Below are 16,552 nucleotides of genomic sequence, written 5' to 3'. Positions count from 1 at the left end.
AAACTTTCTTATCTCTCACTTAAATTAAGTGTAGAGTGGTTATTTTGCCAGTGAATCCTCCAAACCTGAAACTGAAAGCAAGTCTTTCGGCAAGATGCTAACCTAATCTAAGGGTCATGGAAAGTCTCTCTAAGAAAGTAAAATTTTAGCTAAAACTTAAGAGATGAGTAGAGATTCACCAAGAGGGTAGAAAATAACACCCAAAGCAAAGAGTACAACATGTGCAAAATGTCAGAGAGGAGATCCTCAGGCAGACTAGTCTAACCAGAATGGGAGATGCGACTGAAGAATTAATAAGTATGTGGGTTTTAATGGGGTGGGGACCTTGTAAAAGTCTCACTAAGGATTTTGGACTTTATCATAAGGTAATTGGGAATAACACAATAAGAACTTGTTTTCAAAAGCTCACTACTGCAGGTAATATAATCTATATAGTTAAAAGTGTCTGTGGAATCACAGAAGAGGGAAAGATCAACTGATCAAGTAGGCTCATCAGAGAAGAAATATTGGAATTGAATTTTGCAGCGTGGGAGAGATTCTACCAGGCAGCAAAGAGAAAAGGCATTCCAGGAAGAGGAAACAACAAGGGGCAAAGACACCAGGATACAAAAAGAGCTGGGTATGCTGGGGAACAGGAATCAACCATGAAGGACTACAGCAGAAAGTCGAGAGAACACAGTGGAAAATAAAGCCAAGGAGCCTATCCCTAACATCTATGTACAAATGGTACAATATGGAATAAATACCATATATTTAAATATTTAAAAGTTATAAATCATGCTAACAGGCTATTATATAAAATTTGTTCTCCTCTCTACATATCTTCATATTCAAAAATACAGTGGATGAGGGGTAGTTTTAGTGTAGGTAAATATGGTAAATTTACATTCATTCAGGCCTTTATTTATACTTGAGTCCAAGTATTACTATATCTTTACTGGAAGTTTTCTAAGTCACCCAGTTCTAAATCAAAGTTCATTAACCTTATGACTAAGAAAGTTACATAAATCTTGCCAGATAACGGTAATTAACTGGCAACCGCTGGGTTCTAGGCCTATTTGCTTCTTTTTTAAATGATTCCTGTAATCACTGCATATCTGACAAGAGTAATGAGATATGGATTTAAACTGAAAAGTTTGTCAGACTCTTTACTAAATGTAAAAATTGTAAACTGCTTCTCAGTGAGGTTAGTCTCACTGGAATCTTATAGGGTCTCACATGGCATATAAATAAATTCTTTACTATGCAAACACAATTATTTATTGTTTTCTATACCAAAGTCTAACAATATCACGGTTTCTTTCACCATTTCTGTTGATTCTTCCTCAAACTCTCCCATATCTATTTCTTGCTTTCCTTTCTTGTCACTCTAATCCATTCATACCTGAATGGACTAGAATGGTTTTGCTGTATTCTTTTAGTTTCTGCTTGTCTGAGAAATTCTTAGTTTCTCCTTCTATTCTAAATAATAGTCTTGCTGGATAGAGAACCCTAGGTTGCATGTGTTTCCCTTTCAGAACTTCGAGCATATCACACCACTCCCTTCTGGCCTGCAAATTTTCTGCAGAGAAATCAGCTAATAACATCACGGGGATTCCTTTGTGACTGACTCTTCTCTTGTTGCCTCGAGAATCCTCCCTTTAACTTTTGCCATTTTAATTATAATATGCCTTGGTATGGGTCTGTTTGGGTTCATCTTATTTGTGACCCTCTGTGATTCCTATACCTGGATATGTTTCCCTCTTTAGGTTTGAGAAGTTTTCAGCCATAATTTCCTCAAATACATTTTCAATTCCCTTTTCTCTTTCTTCCCCTTCTGGAACCCTTATTATGTGTTGGCACGCTTCATATTATCTCGTGTCACTTTCATTTTTTTCCATTCATCTTTCTGTCTGCTATTCTGATTGGGTGATTTCCATTACTCCATTTTCCAGATCACTTATTTGTTCTTCTACATATTTAGTCTGTTATTCATTGCCTTTAGTTCAGTTTTTATATTGGTAATTGAGTTAGCTAATTTGGGTTGATTCCTCTTTATAGTTCCTAAGTCTTTGTTACAGTGATCTGCATTTCTATTGATAATTTTTCTTAATTCCTTCAGTATTTTTATTACAACCTCTCTGACCTCGGGGTCTAGTAGATTGGAGAGGTCTATTTCACTGTTTGTTCTTTCAGGGGACGTCTCTTCTTCTCTTATTTGGGAGGAGTTCTTCAACTTTTTCATTTTACTTAAATTTCTCTGACTCAATTTAGGAGAAATAGTTATCTATTATGGTCTCAAAGGACTGTTTTTATATGGGAGAATCCCTGTGTAGACTGTGTGAGTACAATATTTTTGATGTGAGGGCTGTTTTTGGTATGGATGCCAACCATATCTTTCCTCAGAGTATGCTGGTCATTGTCCCCTTGAAAGGGGATGTGTTTGGTGTTGTGATGACCAGAGCCTGCACTGGATGTTGGGTTGGGCCTTCTCATTGCTCTGTGGCAGTCATAGCCCTGTGAAAGGCTGGGTCTGCTCCCCAGTTGCTGGAGTAAAAGCCCCCAGATCTGACTCTACACTGCCGTGTGAGATAGGCAGGACTGGAGTGCTCCCCCTGGGAAAGGAGCTGCTGCATATTTCTCCACAGGGGCTGTCCACCAGGATGTGCCATTCTGTAATGCCACATACCACCCAGTGTGCGTGCCCACAAATTCCACTGATGTTGGCTCCACCAGGGACCCACTCCTGCTGAGGGAGTGCTAATAATCTACTTGGATGTCAGCCCCTCCTCCACTGTGTGCAAGCTCAAAAAACCTGATGCTGCTGGAGTCATGCCCACCATGAGCACGTTGTCAGTGAGGCTCCTATGGCAGACCTGCACCCCATTCTGCGTGTGCCAACAATGGGGGCCCAGACCACACTCCAGGCCCTTCAGGCTGACTTGATGCAGCTAAACCAAGTCATCTCCCCACGTCCATGAGCTGAAGCCTGAGTTTCAGCACCTCGCTGCTGTGCAAATCAGCAGGTGCACATCCCAGGCTGGGAAGTGTGGTGACGTGGCAGCCAACAGTGCTGGTCTCTCTCCACCTTGTTTGTCAGCAAGCCAGTCTCTGCATACTCCTCCAGAGCAAAGTTCAGGTCACTCCAGCTCTGTATCTGCCCCAGTGGACCTTCCAGCTGGTGAAGGGCATTCCCAGGGTGAGGGAATCTTTCCTTTTTCACAGCCCCCTTCCAAGAGTACAGGTCCCATCCTGATTCTCTTTTTCTTTTTTTCTTTTCATCCTACCTGGTTACATGGGGATCTTTCTTGCAGCTTTGGTTGTATAAGAGATCTTTTGTCAGCTTTCAGCTGGTATTCTGTGTGAATTGTTCCACATGTATCAATACATGTATTTTTGATATGTTTGTGGGGGGAAAGTGAACTACACATCCTTCTGTTCTGCAATCTTGATCTTCGCCCCCTTCAGTCATATCTTCCTAACCCTTCCCTGAATCCAAATGTACCTCTCTCCCTTCTTTGAACACCAAATAACGTATTTAAATATGCAACAGAGAGAGACAGACAGGCAGAGAGACAGACACACCAGCATACATATTTTAGAATTCAGAGAGCTATAGATACAAAAATGTCTAAAGGAATTAAATTCCAGAGAGAAAAATTGTTCATAGGAGCATGCACACAAGGATAGGGTCTATTTCAAGCAGAGGGATTCTGCTGAGGTAAGAAGCCAGCAGTGCTTTTAACAACCATGAACACTGGTATGATAGATTGTAATCTATAGAAGCCCAAATACAGAGGTAATTCTTCCTTCCCCCTACCAATTCTGCTTCATTGGACTTTTGTGGAGGCTGCAACAGCACAAGAGGTTGGTGGCTGGCTTTAAAAGCAAAAAGTCTCATGATGCTCAGATCCCAAAATACTTTTTAGAGGGAGACTCCTGTAATACACACAGAATAGATGTGATTCTCAAGATATTTGAAACTAGAGGTGAATTAAAATTACCCAAAGCTACAACACATCCCTGACTCAGCTGGACTCCTGAAAAAAGAAAGGGGCATGTCTTTTCTGGGAGAAAACAATACTTAATCCAATCTCTAGAGTGCTTTCAAGCACAATATCAATGGTATAGTAAGAAAAAAAATCAAGACGTGCAAAGAATCAGAAAAATATGAACCATGATTAAGAGAAAAAAACATTTTAAATATGTTAAAGAAATGAATGAAAAGGTGGAATTTCAACAGATAAATGGAATCTCTAAAACATCTCAAGGCACAGCCCACTTGTTATAAATGGGGTGAAAAAACAGAAGAGATCAAAGCTTAGTTTCAACCTATATACACTCCTGTCACTCCAAGAGTTGACAATTTCAGGAGACAACCCTTTAGCAAGGACGCTAACTACAGTGGTCATGATGAAGCTTGCCTCTAATGACTCTAAGTCACCAGATTCAGAGCAAATCAAGGAGAGGAAGGACTTAGTGTATATCGTTTAAGACATGTCCCTGAAAGATATTCCCAGAATCTCTCAAGGAAAACTTAGTTAAACGTTAAGAAAGATTGAAGGTCAAGTTTAGACATAAATAATTTAAATTTGAATCATTATCATTAGTGTAATCACATTTATATATAGGCCTAAAGAAAACCGTATTGCATATAAATATTGGATCCACCTCTTTCTCGATTTAGAATAGGTTTATGACTGGGAAACACTACCTTACACTTGCTAAACATATAGCCCAATGAAGAAGAAATCACCATTGGGAATCTCTTGAACTTACACTCTGGCACACATCAGACTGAAAATTATAAAAGCAGATATCACAGGAAACAGATTGAAAATAGCCTGAATAGGATGTCACCTGAGAGTAGAAAATCTCTTGATATCTACTTCCTGATGACAAAACAACTACCTCATTTATCACCATGAATTTTTTAACCTATATCCATGTGTACAGAAGAGTAAAAAGAGGAAGATAATAGTCAACTGTAATACCAATAAACAGGAGAAAATATTAAAGTTTTCATTTATTTCCTTCCCATTTCTCTCCACACATGAAAATTGAATTCAAATTCTATGTTCAATTTTCACAAACATCCTTTAGAAACACACTTTATATTTATTCCATAATATTTTTATTGAAGCATAATTGCTTTACAGTGTTGTATTAGTTTCTGCTGTACAATGAAGTGAATCAGCTATATGTACACATATATCCCTTCCCTCTTGGACCTTCCTCCACATCCCATCCCATCCATCTAAGTCATCACAGTGCACTAAGCTGAGCTCCTCGTTTTATACAGCAGGTCCCCACTAACTATTTACACATGGTAGTGTATTTATGTCAAACCTATTCTCCCAATTCATCCCACCCTCTCATTTGCCCCATGTCCACACATCTGTTCTCTATGTCTGCATTTCTATTCCTGCCCTGCAATTAGATTCATCTGTACCATTTTTCTACATTCCACATATATATATTAATATACAATATTTGTTTTCCTCTTTCTGGCTTTCTTCACTGTGTATGACAGACTCTAGGTCCACCTACGTCTCTACAAATGACCCAATTTCGTTCCTTTTTATGAGTGAATAATATTCCATTGTATTATGTACCACATCTTCCTCATCCATTCATCTGCATTAGACATTTAGGTTGTTTCCATGTCCTGGCTATTGTAATGCTGCAATGAACATTGGGGTACATGTGTCCTTTTGAATTATAGTTTTCTCAGAGTATATGCTCGGTACTGGGACTGCTGGGTCATAGGGTAGTTTTATTTTTAGTTTTTGAGGACCCTCCACATAGTGTTCTCCACAGAGGCTGTATCAATTTACATTCCCACCAACAGTGCAAGAGGGTTCCCTTTTCTTCACACCGCCTCCAGCATTTATTTTTTGTAGATTTTTTGATGGTGGCCATTCTGACCAGTGTGAAGTGATACCTCATTGTAGTTTTGATCTGCATTTCTCTAATAACTAGTGATGGTCAAGCATCTTTCCATGTGTCTCTTGGCCATCTATATGTCTTTTTGGAGAGATGTCTATCTAGGTTTTCCACCCATTTTTTGATTAGGTTGTTTGTTTTTTTGATATTGAGCTCCATTACTTGTTTGAATATTTTGGAGATTAATCCTTTGCCGGTTGCTTCATTTGCAAATATTTTCTCCCATTGTGAGGGTAGTCTTTTCATCATGTTTATGGTTTCCTTTGCTGTGCAAAAGCTTTTAAGTTTAATTAGGTCCCATTTGCTTATTTTGGTTTTTATTTTCATTAATCTAGGAGGTGCATCAAAAAAGATCTTGCTGTGGTTTATATCAAAGAGTGGTTTTCCTATGTTTTCCTCTAAGAGTCTTATAGTGTTCAGTCTTACATTTAGGTCTTTAATCCATTCTGACTTTATTTTTGTGTATGGCATTAGGAAGTATTCTAATATCATTCTTTTCCATGTAGCTGTCCAATTTTCCCAGCACCACCTATTGAAAAGGCTTTCTTTTCTACATTGTATATTCTTGCCTCCTTTGTCATAGATAGACCATAGGTGCATGGGTTTATCTCTGGGTTTTCTATCCTATACCATTGATCTGTATTTCTGTTTTTGTGCCTGTACCATACTGTCTTGATTACTATAGCTCTGTAGTATAGTTTGAAGTCAGGGAGGCTGATTCCTCCAGCTCCGTTTTTCTTTCTCAAGATTGCTTTGGCTATTGGGGGTCTACTGTGTTTCCATACAAATTGTAAAAATTTTTGTTATTCTGTGAAGACTACCATTGGTAAATTGATAGAGATTGCACTGAATCTGTAGATTGCTTTGGGTAGTATAGTCATTTTCATAACATTGATTCTTCTAATCCAAGAATATGGTATATTTCTCCACCTCTGTGTTATCTTTGATTTCTTTCACTTGTGTTTTATAGTTTTTTGAGTACAGGTCTTTTGCCACCTTAGGTAGGTTTATTCCTAGGTATTTTATTCTTTTTGTTGCAATGGTAAATGGGATTGTTTCCTTAATTTCTCTTTCTGATCTTTCATTTTTAGTACATATGAATGCAAGAGAGTCCAGTGCATTAATTTTGTATCCTGCTACTTTACTAAATTCATTGATTATCTCTCGTAATTTTCAGGTGGCATCTTTAGGATTGTCTATGTATAGTATCATGTCATCTGCAAACAGTGACAGTTTTACTTCTTTTCCAATTTCGATTGCTTTTATTTCTTTTTCTTCTCTGATAGCCATGGCTAGAATTCCAAAACTATGTTGAATGATAGTGGCAAGAGTGGACACTTTTGTCTTGTTCCTGACCTCAGTGGAAATATTTTAAGTTTTTCCCCATTGAGAATGATGTTCACTGTGGGTTTGTCATATATGGCCTTTACTATGTTGAGGTAGGTTCCCTCTATGCCCACTTTCTGGAGAGTTTTTATCATAAATGCATGTTGAATTTTTCAAAAGCTTTTTCTGCATCTATTGAGATGATCATATGGCTTTTATTCTTTAATTTGTTAATACTGTGTGTCACATTTGATTGATTTTCATATACTGAAGAATCCTCGCATTCCTGGGACAAAGCCCACTGGATCATAATATATGATCATTTTAATGTGTTGCTGGATTCTGTTTGCTAGCATTTTGTTGAGGATTTTTGCATCTATGTTCATCAGTGATATTGGTCTATAATTTTCTTTTTTGTGATATCTTATTCTGCTTTTGGTATCGGGGTGATGGTGGCCTCGTAGAACAAATTTGGGAGTGTTCCTTCCTCTGCAATTTTTTGGAAGTGTTTGAGAAGGACAGGTGTTAGCTCTAAATGTTTGATACAATTCACCTGTGAAGCCATCTGGTCCTGGACTTTTGTTTGTTGGGAGTATTTTAGTCACAGTTTCAACTTCAGTGCTTGTGATTGGTCTGTTCATATTTTCTATTTCTTCCTGGTTCAGTCTAGGGAGATTGTACCTTTCTAAGAACTTGTCCATTTCTTCCAGGTTGTCCATTTTATTGGCATAGAGTTGCTTCTAGTAGTCTCTTATGATCCTGTATTTCTGTGGTGTCTGCTATAACTTCTCCTTTTTCTTTTCTAATTTTATTGATTTGAGTCCTCCTCCTTTTTTCTTGATAAGTCTTGCTAAAGCGTTATCAATTTTGTTTATCTTCTCAAATAACCAACTTTTAAAAATTTACTGAGGCTTCATTTGTGACCCAAGATGTGATCTATCCTGGAGAATGTTCCATGTGCACTTGAGAAGAGCTTGTATTCCTCCACTTTTGGGTGGAATGTCCCACAAATATCAATTAAATCTGTCTACTCTCTTGTGTCATTTAAAGTTTGTGTTTCCTTATTTATTTTCTGTCTGGATGATCTGTCCATTGGTGTAAGTGGGGTGTTAAAGTCCCCCACTATTATTGTATAATTGTTGATTTCCCCTTTTATGGCTGTTAGCATTTGCCTTATGTATTGAGGTTCTCCTATGTTGGCTGCATAAATATTTATAATTGTTATATCTTCTTCTTGGATTGGTCTGTTGATCATTATGTAATATCTTTCCTTATCTCTTGTAACAGTCTTTAAAGTCTATTTTAACTGAGTATTGCTACTCCAGCTTTCTTCTGATTTCCATTTGCATGATATATCTTTTTTCAGCCCCTCACTTTCAGTCTGTATGTCTCCCTAGGTCTGAAGTGGGTCTCTTGTAGACAGCATATATATGGTTCTTGTTTTTGTATTCATTCAGCCAGTCTGTGTCTTTTGGTTGGAGCATTTAAAGTTTACATTCAAAGTGATTATAGATATGTATGTTCTTATTACCATTTTCTTAATTGTCATGGACTTGTTATTGTGGGTCTTTTTCTTCTCTTGTGTTTCCCACCTAGAGACGTTCCTTTAGCATTTGTCATAAAGCTGCTTTGGTGGTGCTGAATTCTCTTAGCTTTTGCTTGTCTGTAAAGTTTTTGATTTCTCCATTGAATCTGAATGAGATCCTAGCTGGGTATAGTAGTCTTGGTTGTAGGTTTTTCCCTCTCTTCAGTTTAAATATATCCTGCCACTCCCTTCTGGATTGAGAGTTTCTACTGAAAAATCAGCTGATAACCTTATGGGGATTCCCTTATTTTTTGTTTTTCCCTTGCTGCTTTTAATATTTTTTCTTTGAATTCAATTTTTGTTAGTTTGATTATTATGTGTCTTAGTGTGTTTCTCCTAGGGTTTATCCTGAATGGCACTCTCTGTGCTTCCTGGACTTGGGTGGCTATTTCCTTTCCCATGTTAGGGAAGTTTTTGACTATAATCTCTTCAAATATTTTCTCAGACCCATTCTCTTTCTCTTCTTCTGCAACCCCTATAATTTGAATGTTGGTGCATTTAGTTGCCCCAGAGGTCTCTGAGGCTGTCTTCAATTCTTTTCATTCTTTTTTCTTTATTTTGCTCCTTGGCAATTATTTCCACCATTCTATCTTCCAGCTCACTTATTTGTTCTTCTGCCTCATTATTCTGCTATTGATTCCATCTAGTATTTTTCATTTCACTTATTGTGTTGTTCATCTGTTTGTTTGATCTTTAGTTCTTCTAGGTCTTTCTTAAACGTTATTGTATTTTCTCGATCCATAACTTCATTCTATTTTGAAGATTTTGAATCATCTTTACTGTCATTACTCTGAATTCTTTTTCAGGTAGGTTGCCCATTTCCTCTTCATTTGGTCTTGTAGGTTTTTACCCATGCTCCTTTGTCTGTAACATGTTCCATTTTTTTGATGGTGGGACTGTGTTCCTGTCTTACTGGTTGTTTGGCCTGAGGCTTCCAGCACTGGAGTCTATAGTCAGTTGGGTACAGCTGTGTCTTGGTGCTGAGATGAGGACCTCCAGGAGACCTCACTCTGATTAATATTCCCTGGGGTCTGAGGTTCTCTGTTAGTCCAGAGGTTCAGACTTGGTGCTATCACCGCAGGAGCTCAGGCCCAACCCCCAGTCCGCAAACCAGGATCCCATAAGCTGCACAGTGTGGCAAAAATAAAGGGGGGGAGCAAGACATTAAAAATAAAATAAAATAATAAAACTAACATACATATTAGAAAAATAAAAATATAAATGAAACAACAACCAGAAGGTAAAACAGAGCCACAATAGCAAAAAAAAAAAAAAAGAAGAAGAAGGTCAGAAAAGGCCTTTGCTGGGGTTGGGGCAGAGCCTTAGGCTGGGAATAGGCTCAGGACTCATGCTGCTGGAAGAGGCCCCAGGGGTGGGAGTGGGAGGCAGGGCTTAGGCTCAGTGCGGCCAGGGGGAGCCCTGGAGAGCCTCTGGCCTTGGAGTGCAAAGGATCAGGCCCGGGACCTCAGCTAGGGGAAACACTAGCCGCATTCCCCTCTGATCATCCAAAGCCCCAAGTGTCTCTTCCCATCCCCATTCATCCCCTCATGGTGAGTGGGCCTCTCCAGGCATGGGAACACCTCCCCTCCCCAGCTGCCCCTCAGGGGTGCCAGTCCTGTCCTGCCTCCACTTCTTCTTCCCCCTCACTCCCCCACAGCCTACCCAGGTACTCAGGGTTCCTCCCATCCCCTTGGGTGTCAAGGTCCCCCACCAGCATCTGGTAGGTGCCCTAGTTGTGAGGAAATGTGAACTCCATGTCCTCCTACTCCGCCATCTTGACTCCACCTTCATAATATTCGTGATGGATATAAAATAACTTGCTTAACCATCTTCCTATTATTGGTCAGTTATATTGCTCAGAATTTTTTAATTTTAGTGTCATGAAAATCCTTGTACCTAAATATATACCTTTGCATATTATTTTAGATTCATCAACATGTGATTGCTGAATCAAATATAATTTCAGAAACAAGCTCTCTTAATGTGCACTTTCATCTTGCTTTACCAAAAGGTTGTACCAATTTATCCTTCCACTAGAATAATCTGATAGTACCCACCTCATTGTTCATTTACAAGTGTTTAAAAAATTACTGTTAATGCAAATATTGCATAATGCCTGTATAGAAAAACATTACTGGATTAATTTAAAATTTAAGAAATTTTAAAAACCAGAACTGTACTAAAGTTTGCCTTTGCTAAAATATTAATAAAACTTAGTATGCTTAGAAGTATAAGCAATATTTCAAGGGAAAGATTAATTTCCTGACAAAGAATTGATTAAAATCATTCTCATCATACCTAGTGTAATGTATTGCACATAGTAGGAATTCACAAAAGTCTATTAAATGCATAGTTATTGAGTGAATTCTTATTCACTGATAGTGAATGTGTAACTCCTAAAATAACAGTCCTTTCATGCTGGGGTATTTAGATACCATTGGTTCTAACACTTTCACTATCAAGATGCAGCTGCAGGAGCCCAGAGAAGTTTAGCAAGTTGCTCAATTTCATCCTTCTAGGTTTTATTTTTTTTATTTTTTTTATTTTTTTATTTTTTTAATTTATTTTTTTTTATTATTTTTTGGGGGGTACACCAGGTTCAATCATCTGTTTTTATACACATATCCCCGTATTCCCTCCCTTCCTTGACTCACCCCCCCTCGAGTCCCCCCCACCCTCCCCACCCCAGTCCTCTAAGGCATCTTCCATCCTCGAGTTGGACTCCCTTTGTTATACATCAACTTCCCACTGACTATTTTACAGTTGGTAGTATATATATGTCTGTGCTACTCTCTCGCTTCATCTCAGTTTCCCCTTCACCCCCCGCCCCCTCCCATACCTCAAGTTCTCCAGTCCATTCTCTGCATCTACATCCTTGTTCTTGTCACTGAGTTCATCAGTACCATTTTTAGATTCCGTATATGTGAGTTAGCATACAATATTTGTCCTTCTCTTTCTGACTTACTTCACTCTGTATGACAGACTCTAGGTCTATCCACCTCATGACATATAGCTCCATCTCATCCCTTTTTATAGCTGAGTAATATTCCATTGTATATATATGCCACATCTTCTGTATCCATTCATTTGTTGATGGGCATTTAGGTTGCTTCCATGTCCTGGCTATTGTAAATAGTGCTGCAATAAACATTATGGTACAAGTTTCTTTTGGGATTATGGTTTTCTTTGGGTATATGCCCAGGAGTGGGATGACTGGATCATATGGTAGTTCTATTTGTAGTTTTTTAAGGAACCTCCAAATTGTTTTCCATAGTGGCTGTACCAACTTACATTCCCACCAACAGTGCAGGAGAGTTCCCTTTTCTCCACACCCTCTCCAACATTTGCTGTTTCCAGATTTTGTGATGATGGCCATTCTGATCGGTGTGAGGTGATACCTCATTGGTTTTGATTTGCATTTCTCTGATGATGAGTGATGTTGAGCATCTTTTCATGTGTTTGTTGGCCATCTGTATGTCTTCTTTGGAGAAATGTCTATTTAGGTCTTCTGCCCATTTGTGGATTGGGTTATTTGCTTTTTTGGTATGAAGCTGCATGAGCTGCTTGTATATTTTGGAGGTTAATCCTTTGTCCGTTGTTTCATAGGCAACTATTTTTTCCCATTCTGAGGGTTGCCTTATAGTCTTGTTTATGGTTTCTTTTGCTGTGCAAAAGCTTTTAAGTTTCATGAGGTCCCATTCGTTTATTCTTGATTTTATTTCCATGATTCTAGGAGGTGGGTCCAAAAGGATCTTGCTTTGATGGATGTCATAGAGTGTTCTGCCTATGTTTTCCTCTAGGAGTTTTATAGTGTCTGGCCTTACATGTAGGCCTTTAATCCATTTGGAGTTTATTTTTGTGTATGGTGTTAGGAAGTGTTCTAATTTCATTCTTCTACATGTAGCTGTCCAATTTTCCCAGCACCACTTATTGAAGAGGCTGTCTTTTTTCCATTGTATACTCGTGCCTCCTTTGTCAAAGATAAGGTGCCCATATGTGTTTGGGCTTACTTCTGAGTTCTCTATTCTATTCCATTGATCTTCCTTTCTATCTTTGTGCCAGTACCATACTGTCTTGATCACTATGGCCTTGTAGTATAGTTTGAAGTCAGGAAGCCTGATCCCACCAACTCCATTTTTCCTTCTCAAGATGGCTTTGGCTATTCGGGGTCTTTTGTGTTTCCATACAAATCGTGAGATTTCTTGCTCTAGTTCTGTGAAAAATGCCATTGGTAATTTGATTGGAATTGCATTGAATCTGTAAATTGCTTTGGGTAGTACAGTCATTTTCACAATGTTGATTCTTCCAATCCAGGAACATGGTATGTCCCTCCATCTGTTTGTGTCATCTTTGATTTCTTTCATCAGTGTCTTAAAGTTTTCTGCATACAGATATTTTGCCTCCTTAGGCAGGTTTATTCCTAGGTATTTGATTCTTTTGGTTGCAATGGTGAATGGGAGAGTTTCCTTAATTTCTCTTTCTGCTCTTCCGTTGTTAGTGTATAGGAATGCAAGAGATTTCTGTGCATTAATTTTGTATCCTGCTACTTTACTAACCTCATCAATTAGTGCTAGCAATTTTCTGGTAGAGTCTTTAGGGTTTTCTATATATAATATCATGTCATCTGCAAAGAGTGACAATTTTACTTCTTCTTTTCCAATTTGGATTCCTTTTATTTCTTTTTCTTCTCTGATTGCTGTGGCTAAAACTTCCACAACTATGTTGAATAATAGTGGTGAGAGTGGACACCCTTGTCTTGTTCCTGTTCTTAGAGGGAATTCTTCCAGTTTTTCCCCATTGAGAACGATGTTGGCTTTTGGTTTTTCATATATGGCTTTTATTATGTTGAGGTAATTTCCTTCTATGCCCATTTTCTGGAGAGCTTTTATCATAAATGGATGTTGAGCTTTGTCAAAAGCTTTTTCTGCATCGATTGAAATGATCATATGGTTTTTATCCTTCAATTCATCCTTCTAGGTTTTTAAGAATGTTTAAGTCACAAGTTTCAGTTTCTAAAACTACTAGAACAATAAAATAGGCATGCGTTAGGCCATTGTTAGCCAATAGTACAAATTTTTGGACATAATAAGGAAGAGAGTATATGTAGCAGAAATCTATTTGTTTGTTCACCCATCGTTTTATACATCTTGCTCCCTTAGAAGCTACCAGCCATCTCAGAACCACTGATTGATCAATCTTGAGTCCTGAAACTTACTACCCCAATCCTTGACTATAGCTGATTGGCTTAATTGTTGTGATCTTGCCCAAGCTAGGTCAAGCAACTCTTTTCTCTGAGATTGTTTTAACCCCTCTGATGGAATAAGACAAAGAGAGCTGTTAGTTACTACATTAACCATCACGTGAAGAAAATTTATTCGAAGTTAAAAAAAAAAAGTGGTCTCATACTAGTAGTGCACCCAGGTATCTGAAAAACACAAATATAAATCCTTTCTAGAGGAACTCTTTTTAAACTAAGACTTCAAAGATCTGCAGATAAAGGGAAAATGAGCAAGTGAAAGTCAAACATCTCTCAACATAGAGAAAACAAGCACCATGAGTGAGAGCCAATGGAAAAAACAGTATAATCAGACTCACAGATAACATTAAAGCCCACCACAAGAAAGACTGCTCCTGTGTATTTTTTGGTGTGTATAGAACAATTAGTATCACACAGAGAACATTTGGTTTTATAGCTGGAGACTTTGGACCTTAAACTCAGATAAAATATCTGTTAAGTATGCGTAATTAAATTATTATTGGAGTAGATACCAGAAAATAATGTTACTTCCAGCATGAATGTGTCATTACTATTTCAAAAGCTACTCAAATCATATGACTTCCCAATGGTGAGTTCTTGTCATAGACCAAGGTCCACACCTGACTTCTTAGCTTTACTATATGGGACAGACCTGTGGTATTGGGCACCCCATTTAATACCCTAAATAATAAGACTTTCTGTTTGAATAGCATTTTGTATACACAAACAGTACTTACATTCTCATTTAATTTCAATGGAAACTCTTTGAAGTAGATATAAATTTATGTTATAAATGAGGAACTAAAGGCTATACAAGTTGGCATAGTTTGTACAAAGTAAATTAGTAGCATATATAAATCTCAAACACTGGTCTCCTGACTGCCTATAGAATACTTTTTTAAATATTCCCCAGCTGCCACTTTACTAGATTTCTTTCTCCAAAAGAAGTTTAATCATAATGCATTACAAAATGTTTAATTTTCAAAATGCTTATTTTCCTATACTATAAATTGTCTTCCTAACCCATTATGCCAATAATATTTTAGTGTATATGTATATGTGTATGTGTTCATGTATCAAACTACTGAAATGAATTAATTTCAGGGAAGTAGCAAATATTCCTGATAGATAACTGTGAAGAGGTGATTTAATACTATATTCCTCCCTTGGTTTTCCTCTTCTTTCAAATTTTTTAAACTATTCCTCATATGCTACCCGTAGTTTGTTTAACAAATATAACATCAACAAAAAAATTCTTTCCTGGCTGTTGAGGAATGAATGGTTAAAATGCAAGCCAATTATGCTTCTTAGAAACAGTTTACTGTTTATTAACAGGATTTCTTGAGTATTTTAATGAAAAGATACTACTAAAATCAAATATTTACTCATTGGTATTTAAATTTTTAAATGATACTGATTTTACTGAAATTTTAGAAATGTGTTTTCAAATATCCACTGATTTAGAAAACATATCACAAATCAAGTAAATTGATAGTCTATTAAATATCACTGTGTATCTTATATTTTGAATGGATCTTTTACACGTGCATAATTTTTTAATATCATGCATTGATGATCTGGAAAACACTGGTTCACTGAGTTATGAAAATCTTCTAAATGTTGACACATTTCAGTATACAACATCAAAAACTCCCATCAATTAATACCACCCACCACAAACCTTATGAGAAAAGTCTTTTAAGTTGTCAAATGTGCAAAAACAGATACAAGTTTTCCAAATTCTAATTTTTAAAAGCTCAGATTTTATCATTGTCAACAGATATTGTTGGTTGTCTTCTTCTACATATTTTGAAGAAAATATTTGCCAAAAATTTATGTCCGAATTACCATAGTTTGTTTGTCAATAGTTCTTTCAAGTAAAAAATGGTGCTTACGAAAAATGTGACTAGTTCAGCTTGCACCTTTTGTCCAACTGGTTTTCCTGGAGTACGAACATAATACTTTGCTAAGCAGCAAAAGTGCTATTTCATCACAAAGAATATAAAAAAGATGTATATTCAAGATTAGAGATTTAATAAAATTAATTTTTACTGCTTCATCAATTCAACTCAAGTGAAACAGGCATTATTTTATACTGCAAGTGCTTGGCAGTGAATAATTTGATAATTATAAATAGCGTCACTGCATTTGTGCTAAGGTCCCAGCAGTTTTATCCTTTATATCTTTTGTATCATCATCAAATGTTAACAAATTTAAAAAATACAAATACTGTAATTTCTTAGTATTATCATCAAAATATTTTTGACCTTTTAGATCCTCTAAGAGTGTTGGAGACCTTTAGAGGTCTGCAAACCACACTTTGAAGATCATGGGCTTAGATCAACCTGGATTTACCCTTGAGATTGAGATAGGCATGAACTTCATTGCAGTCACATGAAAGCTGAAAATGTCTGTACAAAACCGAAATTCTATTAGCAAGGGGAAAAGGGTAAGTAGAC

At 37.3% G+C, this 16,552-nt stretch overlaps 1 protein-coding gene across 8 annotated transcripts in view; it reads left to right on the top strand.

Moving 5' to 3' along the window:
• The window catches only part of LOC130839713 (calcium-activated chloride channel regulator 1), a 48,161-nt gene that overhangs the window by 7,229 nt on the left and 24,380 nt on the right, over positions 1-16,552 (top strand). The gene's annotated exons all lie outside the window — the stretch shown is intronic.

This window comes from Hippopotamus amphibius, chromosome 1 (assembly GCF_030028045.1).
Source record: "Hippopotamus amphibius kiboko isolate mHipAmp2 chromosome 1, mHipAmp2.hap2, whole genome shotgun sequence".
Taxonomy (NCBI): Eukaryota; Metazoa; Chordata; class Mammalia; order Artiodactyla; family Hippopotamidae; genus Hippopotamus; species Hippopotamus amphibius.
This window is presented reverse-complemented; position numbering and strand designations above follow the sequence as displayed.